We start from the raw sequence: 22,102 nt of genomic DNA on the forward strand, positions 1-22,102 counted from the left end.
AGACGTAAAGACTGCGCTGGCTTCCTTTGGCAAAGTCACGGAAGTAACCCGGGAGCGCTGGCGGGTGGATGGCGTTTCCGACAAGGGCTCGACGACCCGAGCTGTGCTGCTGCAGCTGAAGGCTGGACTGAAAGTCGACGACCTGCCCCACCAGATCCGCGTCGCCGGCGAGCTTGCGCTGGTCGTAGCCCCAGGTCGCCCCATGCAGTGCCTGCGCTGCCGGGGCTCTGGTCACGTTCGTCGAGAATGTAAGGTTCCCCGTTGCTCCCGGTGCAGGCTTTTCGGACACAACGACACGGACTGTGTACGTTCATACGCAGCAGCCGCGGGGTCGGCGGAGAGCGAGCCGTTGACATCAGACCACATGATGGACGTGACCGAGGCCGAGGATGCGGCCAAGGGAGCTGGAAGCGGCAATGCGGTGGCAGAAGCGAGCGGGACGACGACGCCGACTAAAGGAGGACCGAATAATGTCCCTCCTCCCGACGAGCCAGAAACCGCACTAATCAGCGTCAGGGTGACCCAGACAGAAAATGAGAGCCGCCAGCCGGCTACAGATACTACGGAGGCAGCGGAAAACGACAACGCGACCCCTGCTAGCGCCCGCGTCGAAAGCGTCTCGGCACCGGTGAAGAGGTCCCTGCAGCAGGAGGAGAAAGTGGACGGAAAGGCCAGTGGTGACTCCGAGGCGCCGCCAGCTAAGACGCTACCCTGCAGGCGCTCCACCCTCAAGCCTAAGCCTAACCTGGAGGCTGACCGTAGGCTCACCCCGAAGCCGACCAAAGACGAACTCGGACGACGGCCACCGGATGGCCACGGAGGCGTCTAGCGGTCAGCTAGACGTTAAGGTGAGCACCATGCTCCGGGCCTTCTCCCCTCCCGTTTAAATCAGTAATGGCTACCAACCCGTCGCTTAGCCTCGGCACGCTAAACGTTCGAGGTCTGGCCGCCAAAAGGAAACAGAGTCAGGTGTATCGACTGCTAGTGGACCACGACCTCGACGTTTTAGCAGTGCAAGAAACCAAGGTAGACGGCGAGGAGGAGACCGGGAGCATGGTGCAAAGGTTCACGTACAACTACTATACGGTAGTGAGCCACGCCTTAGGGACTTCGGCGGGGTGTGTCTTGTTCGTGAGGAAGCTTCCAGGCCTGGTTATAGACGGTTACTTCTCGTGCTCTTCCGGTCGACTTGTCGTTTGTGATTTCAGCTATTGCGATGTCCAATGGCGCGTGCTGTGCATTTATGCGCCTAATACGGTGCAAGAAAGGGTAAATTTCTTTTTGAACTTGAGGCACCACTTGTCTGTGCACAAAACGATAGCCTGTGTTGGGGACTTCAATTGTGTATTGAACATCGAAGACAGGTCTACGCGACGCGTAATTTACGACAAAAGCAGCGATATCATGGCGCAGATCATACATGAATTTGAATTAGAGGATATCGCTCAGTGTTTCGGGGCTGACCGAGAAGTGAAGTACACCCACTTCCAGGGAACAAGTCATGCACGATTAGACCGTATCTACCTGTCATATCATTTAGTAGAAAAATGCCAGTGCTATGCAGTTACTGCCGTATCCTTTTCTGACCGCTGCCTGGTAAAATGCAGGGTGGGCCGCAAAAAAGAACGAAACGAATTCGTCTGGGAACTGTGGAAAATGAATGCTGAGCTTCTACGGGACGATACTTTTAACGAGACGGTAGTGAATGCTCTGAATTCTTTTGGAAAAGACAGTTCTATGAAATTGGGCGAGGAATGGGAGCTGTCGAAACAAACTATTAAAATCAAGGCAATTGAAAGAAGTAGCGTACTACGATATGAAGAGAAGGCAAGAGAAAGGGATTTAAAAACATTACTGGAAAAATTCGTGACGCTCGAATGCATGCAACCCGGAGCTTATCAAGAAGATATGCGTGCTATTAAGAAAAAGCTCGAGGTTTTCGATGAAGAGCGTTATCGAGGTGCGCTCGTGCGCGCGAGAGCAGAAAGACTAGCATGCGGGGAAATGCCTTCGAAAAGAGCACTGGGATTAGAAAAAAAGCACTCCAGACGCAAACAGATTGAGGCCATCGAATATAACGGGCTGGTAGTAACTGATACGAAGAATATAGGGCGTGCCTTCTTTGAACATTTCCAAAAGCTTTTCGCATTCAGGCCCGTCAACATGCAAAGTTTCAAGGACTTATTTTTGCAGCGAATGCCACAGCTGTCGAGTGACGTTAAAGAAATGTTGGAAGGACAAATAACTGAACAGGAAGTGATAAAGGCCATCGAAGACCTGAACCCTGGCAAGTCACCAGGTCCAGACGGTCTTTGTGCCGCTTGGTACAAATCGTTCAAAAGCCACCTAGCTCCTATCTTGACCGCAATTTTCAATGAAGCATACCAAATGAAAATATTTCCACCATCTTTCGGCCAGTCCCATACAGTACTAATACCTAAAACAGAAGAGACCGAGAAGCTCAAGCAACTTTCCTCCTATAGACCCATAGCGCTTACTAACTGTGACTACAAAATACTGATGAAGGTGCTGGCACGGCGTATGCAGTCAGTCATTAAGGAAGTAGTCGGCCCACACCAAACGTGTGGCATTCGCGGAAGAACAATCTTCACTAACATTCACAAGTTGAAGTGTGTGCTGGAGTGTTGTGATGCCATGTGTGATGCAGTAGCGATCCTCCAGCTTGACTTGGAGAAAGCGTTTGATTGCGTTTCTCACGAGATATTGCTCACCATCCTTGAACATGTTAATTTTGGCCACATAATCACTGAGGGGGTGACCATGGCGTACCGGAGTTGCTATACGAGACTTATAATTAATCAAAGGCTGGGGGCCCCCATTAACGTGAAGCGCTCCGTTCGCCAGGGTTGTCCACTCAGCCCACTCCTGTTTTGTGTTTACATAGAAACGCTATGTCAGGCCATCATTGAAAATGAATACATTAAGGGATTTTGCCTCCAAGCAGCAGAGGTGAAGTTATTGGCATATGCTGACGATGTGGCCGTATGTTGTAAAGATACGCAAAGTGTATTGAACGCTGTGAGTATCGTCAGACTGTTTGGTAATGCCACTAATAGCTTCGTGAACTGGCAGAAATGTTTGGGGTTTTGGCACGGGGGATGGGCGTCCACCCCAGACCACTTTTCGAACGTCACCTGGGTCACGACGCCAGTTAAGTACCTTGGCGCACCCCTTGATGCCTACAAGGACAGTAGCGAGTACTGGAAGGAGCGGACAAAAGAAATAAAAGAAAAAGCCGACCGATGGAACGCCGGTCACCTGTCAATGTTCGCGAAAGCAACAGCGTGCAACAGGTTTCTCGTAACAAAGATCTGGTACGTAATGCAGGTCCTACAGTGCTCTCGGATTAATGTGCAGAAACTGCACCGCGTGTTCGCTGTTTTCGTGTGGGCATCGAGCTGGGAGCGATGTAGCCGAGATAATCTCTTTCGGCGCGTGAAGGATGGTGGTCTGGGGTTGGCGCACCTCTTCTTGCGTCAACTAGTAAACAGGTTCTTCTTTTTTCGAGACACAAATGACCCATTTCTACGCACCGCTATCCAAATGAGGTTGTCAAGATCACTTCCCGAATTCGTTGTAGGCACCGAAATAATGCCAGGACCAGTTCGTGGTTTCTTTAGGGAAATAATTCAGAGTGTTTCCTTTTTGCGTGTTCGTTTTTCTAGTGCATATTTGTGGAGTGTAAAACGGAAAACGTTATATCGTGATTTATGTGACAGTGTATTGCTGGTACCCATGTACAGAGCCCTGTACAGTGGAGGCCCAGGCCTAGATGTATTGAAAAGGGTGAAGAAGATGCCAGTTCAACCAGCCACTAAATCGTTCTTCTTTAAATTACACACCGGTACTCTACCTGTTAAAATCTTTCTTGAACAACGTGGGTTCTACATGCCATGGGGAACCCACTGCCTTATATGTAAAAAAGCAGAAAGCATAGATCATGTCTTCATCCACTGTTGGGAAGGGGTCTTTTTCTGGGATGTGTTACAAAGGACTCTAAAAAAAGAGCTACCTATAGATCCCCACGGAATCAGGTTTCTGCCAGTATATGACGACGAAGGTTTCCCGTACGACGTCATCATGCTTACGGGCCTCCACTGTTTATGGCGCGCAAGAATGGCGGGCTACCATTGTGACCCGGATGCCCGACCAGCGCGTGTATACTTCCGGGAATGCATGCAACGGTATGTGGAAGTGCAGAAGTTGCAACAGCCTGTTCCTGAGTGGCTGTCGAGGGTTGAACCCCTTACAGCACTAAAGGAATTTTAATCCGACAACGTCGTGCCACAGTAGCGGACGGCAACGAATGTAAATATTACTGTTCTTTGTTCCGTTTGTGTATTCATTCGTTTTTGCTTCTTTGGTCTTTGTTTATATCATTTAAGGAATGTGTGTTGTGGTGACATGTCGAGGATTGGCAATAAAGAAAAAAAAAAAAAAAAAGCTCGTTGGTCTAGGGGTATGATTCTCGCTTTGGGTGTGAGAGGTCCCGGGTTCAAATCCCGGACGAGCCCAATTTTTGCTTTTTCCTTCCGCATCAGTATTACTTCAGAGTCTAACGCTGAATTATCCTAACTTGCATTACTTGAACAGCGTAGGCCTTCCTCGAAACTGCAACGAGCTCTCACTCACGAAGAAACGAAAATATTAATCTGCTCTCTCAGTTATCTCCTCACTTGTCTTGCAGAGGCACTTCAGCCACCACAAGCAGTCTCTGCGATAGCTCGACTCGTTAATCTATTGGTATGATTCTGGCTAAGGTGCGCAGAGACCCCTGGTTCAAATCGCGGAGGAGGCCACTTATTCATTCTTTCCTCAAGCATAAGTATCACTACAGAGAAGAGTGCTAATGCATCACAATTTATTTTATGTGATCGGCGAATTTCCCACTGGAAACTGTAACGAGAACCCAGTGACGTGGACAGAAAATAACATTCCGCTTTTCTGAAGCACCTGTCCGATTTTGTTGTGCTCCCTTAGAAGCCGTCGAAAACGCTCTCTGTGAGCGTTCGGCTCGTTGGTCTAGGGGTATCATTCTGCTTCCGGCTCCCGAGCTAAACGGATCGTAGGATCATGGGCTCCAATGGAGCGGCATATGCGGCTGTTAGCCGCGGCAACAGGCTTTCGACGGAGGAAGATAAGGATTTCCAGATTATTTTGCCTCGGCTACCTACAGGACGCATTGTTTTAAATACAGTTTTTTTGCACGGCGACGCTCGTGTTCGCCCGTTCCGTGTGGAAGATTTCCGGGACGCGCTTCAAGCTGTTGGTATGCTCTCTGGCGTCGTCGCCCTTGGAGCATACCAAATCAACCATGTATGGGCGGTGACGATGAAGACAGCCGAGGCTGCCGAAAAGCTGGCTGCCCTGAAGGAGCTACAGGTGAAGGGGCGTCGCTGCCTGGTCATCGACCCCAAGGAACAACAGGTGAAGCTTCGTATCCACTGGCTTCTGCATGGGGTGGACGACGAAGACGTCAAGACCGCGCTGGCCTCCTTCGGCAAAGTGACGGAAGTGACCCGGGAGCGCTGGAGAGTGGATGGCGTTTCCGACAAGGGCTCGACGACCCGAGCAGTGCTGCTGCAGCTGAAAGCCGGAATGAAAGTTGACGACCTGCCCCACCAGATCCGCGTCGCCGGCGAGCTTGCGCTGGTGGTAGCCCCAGGTCGCCCCATGCAGTGCCTACGCTGCCGGGGCTCTGGCCACGTTCGACGAGAATGCAAGGTTCCCCGTTGTTCCCGGTGCAGGCTTTTTGGACACAACGACGCGGACTGTGTACGCTCTTACGCAGTAGCCGCGGGCTCGGCGCAGAGCGAGCCGTCGGCATCAGAACATATGATGGACGTGACCGAGGCGGAGGAAGCGGCCAAGGGTGCTGGAAACAGCAACGTGGCGGCAGAAACGAGCGCGACGACCAAGCAGGCCGAAGCAGGAAGGAATAATATCCCTCCCCCTAAGGAACCAGCAGCTACAGTCGAGAGCGTGCAGACGGCCCCGCAAGAAAATGAGAGCCACCAGCGAGCTACGGATGCAACGCAGGCAGAGGCGGACGACAACGCGACCCATGCTAGCGCCCGCGTCGAATCCGTCTCGGCACCGGTCAAGAGATCCCTGCAGCACGAGGAGAAAGTCGACGGAAAGGCCGGCGGTGACTCCGAGCCACCACCCGCTAAGACGCTACCCGGAAGGCGCTCCACCATCAAGCCTAAGCCGAACTTGGAGGCTGACCGCAGGCTCACCCCGAAGCCGACCAAAGACGAACTCGGACGACGGCCACCGGATGGCCACGGAGGCGTCTAGCGGTCAGCTAGACGTTAAGGTGAGCACCATGCTCCGGGCCTTCTCCCCTCCCGTTTAAATCAGTAATGGCTACCAACCCGTCGCTTAGCCTCGGCACGCTAAACGTTCGAGGTCTGGCCGCCAAAAAGAAACAGAGTCAGGTTTACAGACTACTAGTGGACCACGACCTCGACGTTTTAGCCGTGCAAGAAACCAAGGTAGACGGCGAGGAGGAGACCGGGAGCATGGTGCAAAGGTTCACGTACAACTACTATACGGTAGTGAGCCACGCCTTAGGGACTTCGGCGGGATGTGTGTTGTTCGTGAGGAAGCTTCCAGGACTGGTTATTGACGGTTACTTCTCGTGCACTTCCGGTCGACTTGTCGTTTGTGATTTCAGTTATTGCGATGTCAAATGGCGCGTGTTGTGCATTTATGCACCTAATACAGTGCAAGAGAGGGCAACTTTCTTTTTGAACCTAAAGCATCACTTCTCTGTGCAAAAAACAATAGCCTGTGTAGGGGATTTCAACTGCGTATTGAATGCTGAGGATAGGTCTACGCGACGCGTAGTTTATGACAAAAGCAGCGATATCCTCGCACAAATTATACATGAGTTCGAATTAGAAGATGTCGCTGAGTGTTTTCGGGCTGACCGAGACGTGATGTACACTCACTTTCAGGGCACAAGTCACGCACGATTAGACCGGATCTATCTATCATACGATTTGGTAGAAAAATGCCAGTGCTATGCAGTTACGGCCATATCATTCTCGGATCACTGCCTGGTAAAATGCAGGGTAAGCAGCAAGAAAGAACGAAACAAATTCGTTTGGGAACTGTGGAAAATGAATTCTGAGCTGCTACGAGATGAAACTTTTAATGAAAAGGTAGTGGCTGCTCTGAATTCTTTTGCAACGGATAGTTCTATAAAGTTTGGCGAGGAATGGGAGTTGTTGAAGCAAACCATCAAAATGAAAGCAATTGAAAGAAGTAGCGTACTGCGTTATGAAGAAAAGGCCAGTGAAAAGGATTTAAAAACATTGCTGGCAAAATTGGCGACGCTGGAATGCAAGCAACCGGGCGCTTATCAAGACGATATGCGCGCTGTTAAGAAAAAGCTCGAAGTGTTCGACGAAGAACGCTATCGAGGCGCACTCGTGCGTGCTAGAGCAGAAAGACTAACATGCGGGGAAACGCCAACGAAAAGAGCGATGGGACTAGAAAAAAAACATTCCAGACGTAAGCAGATTGAGGCCATTGAATATGAAGGGGTGGTATTAACCGATAACAATAACATAGGGCATGCGTTCCTTGAGCATTACAAAAAACTTTTTGCATTCAGGCCTGTCAACATGCACGATTTCAATAATTTATTTTTGCAACGAATGCCACAGCTGTCGTCTGAAGTTAAAGAAACCTTAGAACGACCATTAACAGAACATGAAGTGATGAAGGCCATCGAAGACCTGAATCCTGGCAAGTCGCCAGGTCCAGACGGTCTTTGTGCCGCCTGGTACAAATCTTTTAAAGGCCACCTAGCTCATATCTTAACCGCCGTTTACAACGAAGCATACGAACTGAAAATACTTCCACCATCCTTTGGCCAGTCCCATACCGTACTAATACCGAAAACAGAAGACACCGAAAAGCTCAAGCAACTTTCATCATACAGACCCATTGCGCTTACTAATTGCGACTACAAAATATTGATGAAGGTGTTGGCACGGCGTATGCAGTCAGTCATTAAGGATGTAGTCGGCCCACACCAGACGTGTGGAATTCGCGGAAGAACCATCTTTACTAACATTCATAAGTTGAAGTGTGTGCTGGAGTGTTGTGATGCCATGTGTGAGGCAGTTGCGATCCTCCAGCTAGACTTGGAGAAAGCATTTGACTGTGTTTCTCACGAGATATTGCTCACCATCCTTCAACATGTTAATTTTGGCCACATAATCACTGAGGGGGTGACCATGGCGTACCGGAGTTGCTATACGAGACTTATAATTAATCAAATGCTGGGGGCCCCCATTAACGTGAAGCGCTCCGTTCGCCAGGGTTGTCCACTCAGCCCACTCCTGTTTTGTGTTTACATAGAAACGCTATGTCAGGCCATCATTGAAAATGAATACATTAAGGGATTTTGCCTCCAAGCAGCAGAGGTGAAGTTATTGGCATATGCTGACGATGTGGCTGTATGTTGTAAAGATACGCAAAGTGTATTGAACGCAGTGAGTATCGTCAGACAGTTTGGTAATGCCACTAATAGCTTCGTGAACTGGCAGAAATGTTTGGGGTTTTGGCACGGGGAATGGGCGTCCACACCAGACCACTTTTCCAACGTAACCTGGGTCACGACGCCAGTTAAGTACCTTGGCGCACCCCTTGATGCCTACAAGGACAGTAGCGAATACTGGAAGGAGCGAACAAAAGAAGTAAAAGAAAAAGCCGACCGATGGAACGCCGTTCACTTGTCCATGTTCGCGCGAGCTACAGCGTGCAACACGTTTCTCGTGACAAAGATCTGGTACGTGATGCAGGTCCTACAGTGCTCTCGGATTAATGTGCAGAAACTGCACCGCGTGTTCGCTGTATTCGTGTGGGCATCGAGCTGGGAGCGATGCAGCCGAGATAATCTCTTCCGACGCGTGAAGGATGGTGGTCTGGGGTTGGCGCACCTTTTCTTGCGTCAACTGGTGAATAGATTCTTCTTCTTTCGAGATACAAACGACCCATTTCTGCGCACGGTGATCCAAATGAGGCTTTCAAGATCACTTCCCGAGTTTGTAGTAGGTACCGAAATAATGCCAGGATCTGTCCGTGGGTTCTTTCGGGAAATAGTTGATAGTGTTTCTTTTTTGCGTGTTCGTTTTTCAAGTGAATATTTGTGGAATGCAAAACGGAAAAAGTTATACCGTGATTTGTGTGATAGTGTATTGCTTGTACCCATGTACAGAGCCGTGTACAGTGGAGGCCCAGGCCTAGACGTCTTGAAAAGGGTGAAGATGATGCCAGTTCAACCAGCCACGAAATCTTTCTTCTTTAAATTACATACCGGTACCTTATCTGTTAAAATTTTCCTGGAACAACGTGGGTTCTACATGCCGTGGGGAACCCACTGCCTCATTTGTAAAAAACCGGAAAGCATAGATCATGTCTTCATCCACTGTTGGGAGGGGGTTTTCTTCTGGGACGTGTTGCAAAGGACTTTGAAAAAGGAGTTACCGATAGATCCACACGGAATCAGGTTTCTGGCAGTTAATGATGACGAAGGATTCCCGTACGACCTTATCATGCTAACAGGCCTCCACTGTTTATGGCGCGCAAGAATGGCGGGCTACCATTGTGACCCGGATGCCCGACCGGCGCGTTTATACTTTCGAGAATGTATGCAAAAATATGTAGAAGTGCAGAAGTTGCAACAGCCTGTTCCTGAGTGGCTGCCGAGGGTTGAACCCCTGACAGCGCTCAAGGAATTTTAATACGACAATGTCATGCCACAGTAGCGGACGGCAACGAATGTGTATATTACTGTTTCTTGTTCCGTTTTTGTATTCATTATTTCCTTTTTGTCTTTTTCTTTCGTTTCTGTGTATATCATCTAAGGAATGTGTGTTGTGGTGACATGTCGAGGATTGGCAATAAAGGAAAAAAAAAAAAAAAAAAAAGGTCTAGGGGTATGATTCTCGCTTCGGGAGCGAGAGGTCCCGGGTTCAAATCCCGGACGAACCCAGTTTTTGCTTTTTCCTTCCGCATCAGTATTACTTCAGAGTCTAACGCTTAATTATCCTAACTTGCATTACTTGAACAGCGTAGGCCTTCCTCGAAACTGCAACGAGCTCTCACTCACGAAGAAACGGAAATATTAATCTGCTCTCTCAGTTATCTCCTCACTTGTCTTGCAGAGGCACTTCAGTCACCACAAGCAGTCTCTGCGATAGCTCGACTCGTTAATCTATTGGTATGATTCTGGCTAAGCTACGCAGAGACCCCTGGTTCAAATCGCGGAGGAGGCCACTTATTCATTCTTTCCTCAAGCATAATTATCACTACAGAGAAGAGTGCTAATGCATCGCAATTAATTTTATGTGATCAGCGAATTTCCCACTGGAAACTGTAACGAGCATCCAGTGACGTGGACAGAAAATAACATTCCGCTTTTCTGAAGCACCTGTCCAATTTTGTTGTGCTCCCTTAGAAGCCGTCGAAGACGCTCACTGTGAACGTTCGGCTCGTTGGTCTAGGGGTATGATTGTCGCTTCGGGTGCGAGAGGTCCCGGGTTCGAATGCCGGACGAGCGCAGTTTTTGCTTTTTCCTTCCGCATCAGTATTACTTCAGAGTCTAACGCTAAATTACGCTAACTTGCGTTACTTCAACAGCGTAGGCCTTCCTCGAAACTGCAACGAGCTCTCACTCACGAAGAAACGAAAATAATAATTTGCTCTCTCAGTTATCTCCTCACTTGTCTTGCAGAGGCACTTCAGCCACCACAAGCAGTCTCTGCGACAGCTCGACTCGTTAATCTATTGGTATGATTCTGGCTAAGGTACGCAGAGACCACTGGTTGAAATCGCGGAGGAGGCCACTTATTCATTCTTTCCTCAAGCATAAGTATCACTACAGATAAGAGTGCAAATGTATCGCAATATATTTTATTTGATCAGCGAATTTCCCACTGGAAACTTTAACGAGCACCCAGTGAGGTGGACAGAAAATAACATTCCGCTTTTAGGAAGCACCTGTCCGATTTTATGGCACTCCCTTAGAAGCCGTCGCAAACGCTGTCTGTGATCGTTCGGCTCGTTGGTCTAGGGGTATGATTCTCGCTTTGGGTGTGAGAGGTCCCGGGTTCAAATCCCGGACGAGCCCAATTTTAGCTTTTTCCTTCCGCATCAGTATTACTTCAGAGTCTAACGCTGAATTATCCTAACCTGCATTACTTGAACAGCGTAGGCCTTCCTCGAAACTGCAACGAGCTCTCACTCACGAAGAAACGAAAATATTAATCTGCTCTCTCAGTTATCTCCTCACTTGTCTTGCAGAGGCACTTCAGCCACCACAAGCAGTCTCTGCGATAGCTCGACTCATTAATCTATTGGTATGATTCTGGCTAAGGTGCGCAGAGACCCCTGGTTCAAATCGCGGAGGAGGCCACTTATTCATTCTTTCCTCAAGCATAAGTATCACTACAGAGAAGAGTGCTAATGCATCGCAATTTATTTTATGTAATCAGCGAATTTCCCACTGGAAACTGTAACGAGCACCCAGTGACGTGGACAGAAAATAACATTCCGCTTTTCTGAAGCACCTGTCCGATTTTGTTGTGCTCCCTTAGAAGCCGTCGAAAACGCTTTCTGCGAACGTTCGGCTCGTTCGTCTAGGGGTATGATTCTCGCTTTGGGTGCGAGAGGTCCCAGGTTCAAATCCCGGACGAGCCCAATTTTTGCTTTTTCCTTTCGCATCAGTATTACTTCAGAGTCTAACGCTTAATTATCCTAACTTGCATTACTTGAACAGCGTAGGCCTTCCTCGAAACTGCAACGAGCTCTCACTCACGAAGAAACGAAAATATTAATCTGCTCTCTCAGTTATCTCCTCACTTTTCTTGCAGAGGCACTTCAGCCAGCACAAGCAGTCTCTGCGATGGCTCGACTCGTTAATCTATTGGTATGATTCTGGCTAAGGTACGCAGAACCCCTGGTTCAAATCGCGGAGGAGGCCACTTATTCATTCTTTCCTCAAGCATAAGTATCACTACAGAGAAGAGTGCAAATGCATCGCAATTTATTTTATGTAATCAGCGAATTTCCCAATGGAAACCGTAACGAGAACCCAGTGACGTGGACAGAAAATAACCTTCCGCTTTTCTGAAGCACCTGTCCGATTTTGTTGTGCTCCATTAGAAGCCGTCGAAAACGCTCTCTGTGAGCGTTCGGCTCGTTGGTCTAGGGCTATGATTCTCGCTTCGGGTGCGAGAGGTCCCGGGTTCAAATCCCGGACGAGCCCAGTTTTTGCTTTTTCTTTCCGCATCAGTATTACTTCAGAGTCTAACGCTTAATTATCCAATTTTGCATTACTTGAACAGCGTAGGCCTTCCTCGAAACTGCAACGAGCTCTCACTCACGAAGAAACGGAAATATTAATCTGCTCTCTCAGTTATCTCCTCACTTGTCTTGCAGAGGCACGTCAGTCACCACAAGCAGTCTCTGCGATAGCTCGACTCGTTAATCTATTGGTATGATTCTGGCTAAGGTACGCAGAGACCACTGGTTGAAATCGCGGAGGAGGCCACTTATTCATTCTTTCCTCAAGCATAAGTATCACTACAGATAAGAGTGCAAATGTATCGCAATATATTTTATTTGATCAGCGAATTTCCCACTGGAAACTTTAACGAGCACCCAGTGACGTGGACAGAAAATAACATTCCGCTTTTAGGAAGCACCTGTCCGATTTTATGGCACTCCCTTAGAAGCCGTCGAAAACGCTGCCTGTGAACGTTCGGCTGTCTGTGAACGTTCGGCTCGTTGGTCTTAATGTAACTGCATTGATTTGACACTACCATTATTTCCATGCAATAAAGAAAAAAAATTCGGCTCGTTGGTCTAGGGGTATGATTCTCGCTTCGGGTGCGATAGGTCCCGGGTTCAAATCCCGGACGAGCCCAGTTTTTGCTTTTTCCTTCCGCATCAGTATTACTTCAGAGTCTAACGCTAAATTATCCTATCTTGCGTTACTTCAACAGCGTAGGCCTTACTCGAAACTGCAACGAGCTCTCACTCGCGAACAAACGAAAATAATAATCTGCTCTCTCAGTTATCTCCTCACTTGTCTTGCAGAGGCACTTCAGCCAACACAAGCAGTCTCTGCGACAGCTCGACTCGTTAATCCATTGGTATGATTCTGGCTAAGGTACGCAGAGACCACTGGTTGAAATCGCGGAGGAGGCCACTTATTCATTCTTTCCTCAAGCATAAGTATCAGTACAGAGAAGAGCGCAAATGCATCGCAATATATTTTATTTTATCAGCGAATTTCCCACTGGAAACTTTAACGAGCACCCAGTGACGTGGACAGAAAATAAAATTCCGCTTTTAGGAAGCACCTGTCCGATTTTATGGCACTCCCTTAGAAGCCGTCGAAAACGCTGTCTGAGATCGTTCGGCTCCTTGGTCTAGGGGTATGATTCTCGCTTTGGGTGCGAGAGGTCCCAGGTTCAAATCCCGGACGAGCCCAATTTTTGCTTTTTCCTTTCGCATCAGTATTACTTCAGAGTCTAACGCTTAATTATCCTAACTTGCATTACTTGAACAGCGTAGGCCTTCCTAGAAACTGCAATGAGCTCTCACTCACGAAGAAACGAAAATATTAATCTGCTCTCTCAGTTATCTCCTCACTTTTCTTGCAGAGGCACTTCAGCCAGCACAAGCAGTCTCTGCGATGGCTCGACTCGTTAATCTATTGGTATGATTCTGGCTAAGGTACGCAGAACCCCTGGTTCAAATCGCGGAGGAGGCCACTTATTCATTCTTTCCTCAAGCATAAGTATCACTACAGAGAAGAGTGCAAATGCATCGCAATTTATTTTATGTAATCAGCGAATTTCCCACTGGAAACCGTAACGAGAACCCAGTGACGTGGACAGAAAATAACCTTCCGCTTTTCTGAAGCACCTGTCCGATTTTGTTGTGCTCCATTAGAAGCCGTCGAAAACGCTCTCTGTGAGCGTTCGGCTCGTTGGTCTAGGGGTATGATTCTCGCTTCGGGTGCGAGAGGTCCCGGGTTCAAATCCCGGACGAGCCCAGTTTTTGCTTTTTCTTTCCGCATCAGTATTACTTCAGAGTCTAACGCTTAATTATCCAATTTTGCATTACTTGAACAGCGTAGGCCTTCCTCGAAACTGCAACGAGCTCTCACTCGCGAACAAACGAAAATAATAATCTGCTCTCTCAGTTATCTCCTCACTTGTCTTGCAGAGGCACTTCAGCCAACACAAGCAGTCTCTGCGACAGCTCGACTCGTTAATCCATTGGTATGATTCTGGCTAAGGTACGCAGAGACCACTGGTTGAAATCGCGGAGGAGGCCACTTATTCATTCTTTCCTCAAGCATAAGTATCAGTACAGAGAAGAGCGCAAATGCATCGCAATATATTTTATTTTATCAGCGAATTTCCCACTGGAAACTTTAACGAGCACCCAGTGACGTGGACAGAAAATAAAATTCCGCTTTTAGGAAGCACCTGTCCGATTTTATGGCACTCCCTTAGAAGCCGTCGAAAACGCTGTCTGCGATCGTTCGGCTCCTTGGTCTAGGGGTATGATTCTCGCTTTGGGTGCGAGAGGTCCCAGGTTCAAATCCCGGACGAGCCCAATTTTTGCTTTTTCCTTTCGCATCAGTATTACTTCAGAGTCTAACGCTTAATTATCCTAACTTGCATTACTTGAACAGCGTAGGCCTTCCTAGAAACTGCAACGAGCTCTCACTCACGAAGAAACGAAAATATTAATCTGCTCTCTCAGTTATCTCCTCACTTTTCTTGCAGAGGCACTTCAGCCAGCACAAGCAGTCTCTGCGATGGCTCGACTCGTTAATCTATTGGTATGATTCTGGCTAAGGTACGCAGAACCCCTGGTTCAAATCGCGGAGGAGGCCACTTATTCATTCTTTCCTCAAGCATAAGTATCACTACAGAGAAGAGTGCAAATGCATCGCAATTTATTTTATGTAATCAGCGAATTTCCCACTGGAAACCGTAACGAGAACCCAGTGACGTGGACAGAAAATAACCTTCCGCTTTTCTGAAGCACCTGTCCGATTTTGTTGTGCTCCATTAGAAGCCGTCGAAAACGCTCTCTGTGAGCGTTCGGCTCGTTGGTCTAGGGGTATGATTCTCGCTTCGGGTGCGAGAGGTCCCGGGTTCAAATCCCGGACGAGCCCAGTTTTTGCTTTTTCTTTCCGCATCAGTATTACTTCAGAGTCTAACGCTTAATTATCCAATTTTGCATTACTTGAACAGCGTAGGCCTTCCTCGAAACTGCAACGAGCTCTCACTCACGAAGAAACGGAAATATTAATCTGCTCTCTCAGTTATCTCCTCACTTGTCTTGCAGAGGCACGTCAGTCACCACAAGCAGTCTCTGCGATAGCTCGACTCGTTAATCTATTGGTATGATTCTGGCTAAGGTACGCAGAGACCACTGGTTGAAATCGCGGAGGAGGCCACTTATTCATTCTTTCCTCAAGCATAAGTATCACTACAGATAAGAGTGCAAATGTATCGCAATATATTTTATTTGATCAGCGAATTTCCCACTGGAAACTTTAACGAGCACCCAGTGACGTGGACAGAAAATAACATTCCGCTTTTAGGAAGCACCTGTCCGATTTTATGGCACTCCCTTAGAAGCCGTCGAAAACGCTGTCTGTGAACGTTCGGCTGTCTGTGAACGTTCGGCTCGTTGGTCTTAATGTAACTGCATTGATTTGACACTACCATTATTTCCATGCAATAAAGAAAAAAAATTCGGCTCGTTGGTCTAGGGGTATGATTCTCGCTTCGGGTGCGAGAGGTCCCGGGTTCAAATCCCGGACGAGCCCAGTTTTTGCTTTTTCCTTCCGCATCAGTATTACTTCAGAGTCTAACGCTAAATTATCCTATCTTGCGTTACTTGAACAGCGTAGGCCTTACTCGAAACTGCAACGAGCTCTCACTCGCGAAGAAACGAAAATAATAATCTGCTCTCTCAGTTATCTCCTCACTTGTCTTGCAGAGGCACTTCAGCCAACACAAGCCGTCTCTGCGACAGCTCGACTCGTTAATCTATTGGTATGATTCTGGCTAAGGTACGCATAGACCCCTGGTTCAAATCGCGGAGGAGGCCACTTATTCATTCTTTCCTCAAGCATAAGTATCACTACAGGGAAGAGCGCAAATGCATCGCAATATATTTTATTTTATCAGTGAATTTCCCACTGGAAACTTTAACGAGCACCTAGTGACGTGGACAGAAAATAACATTCCGCTTTTAGGAAGCACCTGTCCGATTTTATGGCACTCCCTTAGAAGCCGTCGAAAACGCTGTCTGCGATCGTTCGGCTCCTTGGTCTAGGGGTATGATTCTCGCTTTGGGTGCGAGGGGTCCCGGGTTCAAATCCCGGACGAGCCCAATTTTTGCTTTTTCCTTTCGCATCAGTATTACTTCAGAGTCTAGCGCTTAATTATCCTAACTTGCATTACTTGAACAGCGTAGGCCTTCCTCGAAACTACAACGAGCTCTCACTCACGAAGAAACGAAAATATTATACTGCTCTCTCAGTTATCTCCTCACTTTTCTTGGAGAGGCACTTCAGCCAGCACAAGCAGTCTCTGCGATGGCTCGACTCGTTAATCTATTGGTATGATTCTGGCTAAGGTACGCAGAGACCCCTGGTTCAAATCGCGGAGGAGGCCACGTATTCATTCTTTCCTCAAGCATAAGTATCACTACAGAGAAGAGTGCTAATGCATCGCAATTTATTTTATGTAATCAGCGAATTTCCCACTGGAAACTGTAACGAGAACCCAGTGACGTGGACAGAAAATAACATTCCGCTTTTCTGAAGCACCTGTCCGATTTTGTTGTGCTCCCTTAGAAGCCGTCGAAAACGCTCTCTGTGAGCGTTCGGCTCGTTGGTCTAGGGATTCTGCTTCCGGCTCCCGAGCTAAACGGATCGTAGGATCATGGGCTCCAATGGAGCGGCATATGCGGCTGTTAGCCGCGGCAACAGGCTTTCGACGGAGGAAGATAAGGATTTCCAGATTATTTTGCCTCGGCTACCTACAGGACGCATTGTTTTAAATACAGTTTTTTTGCACGGCGACGCTCGTGTTCGCCCGTTCCGTGTGGAAGATTTCCGGGACGCGCTTCAAGCTGTTGGTATGCTCTCTGGCGTCGTCGCCCTTGGAGCATACCAAATCAACCATGTATGGGCGGTGACGATGAAGACAGCCGAGGCTGCCGAAAAGCTGGCTGCCCTGAAGGAGCTACAGGTGAAGGGGCGTCGCTGCCTGGTCATCGACCCCAAGGAACAACAGGTGAAGCTTCGTATCCACTGGCTTCTGCATGGGGTGGACGACGAAGACGTCAAGACCGCGCTGGCCTCCTTCGGCAAAGTGACGGAAGTGACCCGGGAGCGCTGGCGAGTGGATGGCGTTTCCGACAAGGGCTCGACGACCCGAGCAGTGCTGCTGCAGCTGAAAGCCGGAATGAAAGTTGACGACCTGCCCCACCAGATCCGCGTCGCCGGCGAGCTTGCGCTGGTGGTAGCCCCAGGTCGCCCCATGCAGTGCCTACGCTGCCGGGGCTCTGGCCACGTTCGACGAGAATGCAAGGTTCCCCGTTGTTCCCGGTGCAGGCTTTTTGGACACAACGACGCGGACTGTGTACGCTCTTACGCAGTAGCCGCGGGCTCGGCGCAGAGCGAGCCGTCGGCATCAGAACATATGATGGACGTGACCGAGGCGGAGGAAGCGGCCAAGGGTGCTGGAAACAGCAACGTGGCGGCAGAAACGAGCGCGACGACCAAGCAGGCCGAAGCAGGAAGGAATAATATCCCTCCCCCTAAGGAACCAGCAGCTACAGTCGAGAGCGTGCAGACGGCCCCGCAAGAAAATGAGAGCCACCAGCGAGCTACGGATGCAACGCAGGCAGAGGCGGACGACAACGCGACCCATGCTAGCGCCCGCGTCGAATCCGTCTCGGCACCGGTCAAGAGATCCCTGCAGCACGAGGAGAAAGTCGACGGAAAGGCCGGCGGTGACTCCGAGCCACCACCCGCTAAGACGCTACCCGGAAGGCGCTCCACCATCAAGCCTAAGCCGAACTTGGAGGCTGACCGCAGGCTCACCCCGAAGCCGACCAAAGACGAACTCGGACGACGGCCACCGGATGGCCACGGAGGCGTCTAGCGGTCAGCTAGACGTTAAGGTGAGCACCATGCTCCGGGCCTTCTCCCCTCCCGTTTAAATCAGTAATGGCTACCAACCCGTCGCTTAGCCTCGGCACGCTAAACGTTCGAGGTCTGGCCGCCAAAAAGAAACAGAGTCAGGTTTACAGACTACTAGTGGACCACGACCTCGACGTTTTAGCCGTGCAAGAAACCAAGGTAGACGGCGAGGAGGAGACCGGGAGCATGGTGCAAAGGTTCACGTACAACTACTATACGGTAGTGAGCCACGCCTTAGGGACTTCGGCGGGATGTGTGTTGTTCGTGAGGAAGCTTCCAGGACTGGTTATTGACGGTTACTTCTCGTGCACTTCCGGTCGACTTGTCGTTTGTGATTTCAGTTATTGCGATGTCAAATGGCGCGTGTTGTGCATTTATGCACCTAATACAGTGCAAGAGAGGGCAACTTTCTTTTTGAACCTAAAGCATCACTTCTCTGTGCAAAAAACAATAGCCTGTGTAGGGGATTTCAACTGCGTATTGAATGCTGAGGATAGGTCTACGCGACGCGTAGTTTATGACAAAAGCAGCGATATCCTCGCACAAATTATACATGAGTTCGAATTAGAAGATGTCGCTGAGTGTTTTCGGGCTGACCGAGACGTGATGTACACTCACTTTCAGGGCACAAGTCACGCACGATTAGACCGGATCTATCTATCATACGATTTGGTAGAAAAATGCCAGTGCTATGCAGTTACGGCCATATCATTCTCGGATCACTGCCTGGTAAAATGCAGGGTAGGCAGCAAGAAAGAACGAAACAAATTCGTTTGGGAACTGTGGAAAATGAATTCTGAGCTGCTACGAGATGAAACTTTTAATGAAAAGGTAGTGGCTGCTCTGAATTCTTTTGCAACGGATAGTTCTATAAAGTTTGGCGAGGAATGGGAGTTGTTGAAGCAAACCATCAAAATGAAAGCAATTGAAAGAAGTAGCGTACTGCGTTATGAAGAAAAGGCCAGTGAAAAGGATTTAAAAACATTGCTGGCAAAATTGGCGACGCTGGAATGCAAGCAACCGGGCGCTTATCAAGACGATATGCGCGCTGTTAAGAAAAAGCTCGAAGTGTTCGACGAAGAACGCTATCGAGGCGCACTCGTGCGTGCTAGAGCAGAAAGACTAACATGCGGGGAAACGCCAACGAAAAGAGCGATGGGACTAGAAAAAAAACATTCCAGACGTAAGCAGATTGAGGCCATTGAATATGAAGGGGTGGTATTAACCGATAACAATAACATAGGGCATGCGTTCCTTGAGCATTACAAAAAACTTTTTGCATTCAGGCCTGTCAACATGCACGATTTCAATAATTTATTTTTGCAACGAATGCCACAGCTGTCGTCTGAAGTTAAAGAAACCTTAGAACGACCATTAACAGAACATGAAGTGATGAAGGCCATCGAAGACCTGAATCCTGGCAAGTCGCCAGGTCCAGACGGTCTTTGTGCCGCCTGGTACAAATCTTTTAAAGGCCACCTAGCTCATATCTTAACCGCCGTTTACAACGAAGCATACGAACTGAAAATACTTCCACCATCCTTTGGCCAGTCCCATACCGTACTAATACCGAAAACAGAAGACACCGAAAAGCTCAAGCAACTTTCATCATACAGACCCATTGCGCTTACTAATTGCGACTACAAAATATTGATGAAGGTGTTGGCACGGCGTATGCAGTCAGTCATTAAGGATGTAGTCGGCCCACACCAGACGTGTGGAATTCGCGGAAGAACCATCTTTACTAACATTCATAAGTTGAAGTGTGTGCTGGAGTGTTGTGATGCCATGTGTGAGGCAGTTGCGATCCTCCAGCTAGACTTGGAGAAAGCATTTGACTGTGTTTCTCACGAGATATTGCTCACCATCCTTCAACATGTTAATTTTGGCCACATAATCACTGAGGGGGTGACCATGGCGTACCGGAGTTGCTATACGAGACTTATAATTAATCAAATGCTGGGGGCCCCCATTAACGTGAAGCGCTCCGTTCGCCAGGGTTGTCCACTCAGCCCACTCCTGTTTTGTGTTTACATAGAAACGCTATGTCAGGCCATCATTGAAAATGAATACATTAAGGGATTTTGCCTCCAAGCAGCAGAGGTGAAGTTATTGGCATATGCTGACGATGTGGCTGTATGTTGTAAAGATACGCAAAGTGTATTGAACGCAGTGAGTATCGTCAGACAGTTTGGTAATGCCACTAATAGCTTCGTGAACTGGCAGAAATGTTTGGGGTTTTGGCACGGGGAATGGGCGTCCACACCAGACCACTTTTCCAACGTAACCTGGGTCACGACGCCAGTTAAGTACCTTGGCGCACCCCTTGATGCCTACAAGGACAGTAGCGAATACTGGAAGGAGCGAACAAAAGAAGTAAAAGAAAAAGCCGACCGATGGAACGCCGTTCACTTGTCCATGTTCGCGCGAGCTACAGCGTGCAACACGTTTCTCGTGACAAAGATCTGGTACGTGATGCAGGTCCTACAGTGCTCTCGGATTAATGTGCAGAAACTGCACCGCGTGTTCGCTGTATTCGTGTGGGCATCGAGCTGGGAGCGATGCAGCCGAGATAATCTCTTCCGACGCGTGAAGGATGGTGGTCTGGGGTTGGCGCACCTTTTCTTGCGTCAACTGGTGAATAGATTCTTCTTCTTTCGAGATACAAACGACCCATTTCTGCGCACGGTGATCCAAATGAGGCTTTCAAGATCACTTCCCGAGTTTGTAGTAGGTACCGAAATAATGCCAGGATCTGTCCGTGGGTTCTTTCGGGAAATAGTTGATAGTGTTTCTTTTTTGCGTGTTCGTTTTTCAAGTGAATATTTGTGGAATGCAAAACGGAAAAAGTTATACCGTGATTTGTGTGATAGTGTATTGCTTGTACCCATGTACAGAGCCGTGTACAGTGGAGGCCCAGGCCTAGACGTCTTGAAAAGGGTGAAGATGATGCCAGTTCAACCAGCCACGAAATCTTTCTTCTTTAAATTACATACCGGTACCTTATCTGTTAAAATTTTCCTGGAACAACGTGGGTTCTACATGCCGTGGGGAACCCACTGCCTCATTTGTAAAAAACCGGAAAGCATAGATCATGTCTTCATCCACTGTTGGGAGGGGGTTTTCTTCTGGGACGTGTTGCAAAGGACTTTGAAAAAGGAGTTACCGATAGATCCACACGGAATCAGGTTTCTGGCAGTTAATGATGACGAAGGATTCCCGTACGACCTTATCATGCTAACAGGCCTCCACTGTTTATGGCGCGCAAGAATGGCGGGCTACCATTGTGACCCGGATGCCCGACCGGCGCGTTTATACTTTCGAGAATGTATGCAAAAATATGTAGAAGTGCAGAAGTTGCAACAGCCTGTTCCTGAGTGGCTGCCGAGGGTTGAACCCCTGACAGCGCTCAAGGAATTTTAATACGACAATGTCATGCCACAGTAGCGGACGGCAACGAATGTGTATATTACTGTTTCTTGTTCCGTTTTTGTATTCATTATTTCCTTTTTGTCTTTTTCTTTCGTTTCTGTGTATATCATCTAAGGAATGTGTGTTGTGGTGACATGTCGAGGATTGGCAATAAAGGAAAAAAAAAAAAAAAAAAAAGGTCTAGGGGTATGATTCTCGCTTCGGGAGCGAGAGGTCCCGGGTTCAAATCCCGGACGAACCCAGTTTTTGCTTTTTCCTTCCGCATCAGTATTACTTCAGAGTCTAACGCTTAATTATCCTAACTTGCATTACTTGAACAGCGTAGGCCTTCCTCGAAACTGCAACGAGCTCTCACTCACGAAGAAACGGAAATATTAATCT

The 22,102-nt window shown here is 48.5% G+C and overlaps 9 non-coding genes across 9 annotated transcripts; all 9 read left to right on the forward strand.

Moving 5' to 3' along the window:
• Nucleotides 1–4,463: 4,463 nt before the first annotated feature.
• On the forward strand, nucleotides 4,464–4,535 carry TRNAP-UGG (transfer RNA proline (anticodon UGG)). The gene has a single exon. It is a non-coding gene; the product is annotated as a tRNA-Pro (tRNA).
• A 6,563-nt stretch (nucleotides 4,536–11,098) lies between these two features.
• Nucleotides 11,099–11,170, forward strand: TRNAP-UGG (transfer RNA proline (anticodon UGG)). The gene has a single exon. It is a non-coding gene; the product is annotated as a tRNA-Pro (tRNA).
• A 497-nt stretch (nucleotides 11,171–11,667) lies between these two features.
• Nucleotides 11,668–11,739, forward strand: TRNAP-UGG (transfer RNA proline (anticodon UGG)). The gene has a single exon. It is a non-coding gene; the product is annotated as a tRNA-Pro (tRNA).
• Nucleotides 11,740–12,235: 496 nt separating this feature from the next.
• TRNAP-CGG (transfer RNA proline (anticodon CGG)) lies at nucleotides 12,236–12,307 on the forward strand. The gene has a single exon. It is a non-coding gene; the product is annotated as a tRNA-Pro (tRNA).
• A 588-nt stretch (nucleotides 12,308–12,895) lies between these two features.
• Nucleotides 12,896–12,967, forward strand: TRNAP-CGG (transfer RNA proline (anticodon CGG)). The gene has a single exon. It is a non-coding gene; the product is annotated as a tRNA-Pro (tRNA).
• Nucleotides 12,968–14,032: 1,065 nt separating this feature from the next.
• TRNAP-CGG (transfer RNA proline (anticodon CGG)) lies at nucleotides 14,033–14,104 on the forward strand. The gene has a single exon. It is a non-coding gene; the product is annotated as a tRNA-Pro (tRNA).
• Nucleotides 14,105–15,169: 1,065 nt separating this feature from the next.
• TRNAP-CGG (transfer RNA proline (anticodon CGG)) lies at nucleotides 15,170–15,241 on the forward strand. The gene has a single exon. It is a non-coding gene; the product is annotated as a tRNA-Pro (tRNA).
• Nucleotides 15,242–15,829: 588 nt separating this feature from the next.
• TRNAP-CGG (transfer RNA proline (anticodon CGG)) lies at nucleotides 15,830–15,901 on the forward strand. The gene has a single exon. It is a non-coding gene; the product is annotated as a tRNA-Pro (tRNA).
• A 497-nt stretch (nucleotides 15,902–16,398) lies between these two features.
• On the forward strand, nucleotides 16,399–16,470 carry TRNAP-UGG (transfer RNA proline (anticodon UGG)). Its single transcript has one exon. It is a non-coding gene; the product is annotated as a tRNA-Pro (tRNA).
• Nucleotides 16,471–22,102: the final 5,632 nt, after the last annotated feature.

This window comes from Dermacentor andersoni, chromosome 7, assembly GCF_023375885.2.
Source record: "Dermacentor andersoni chromosome 7, qqDerAnde1_hic_scaffold, whole genome shotgun sequence".
Classification (NCBI taxonomy): Eukaryota; Metazoa; Arthropoda; class Arachnida; order Ixodida; family Ixodidae; genus Dermacentor; species Dermacentor andersoni.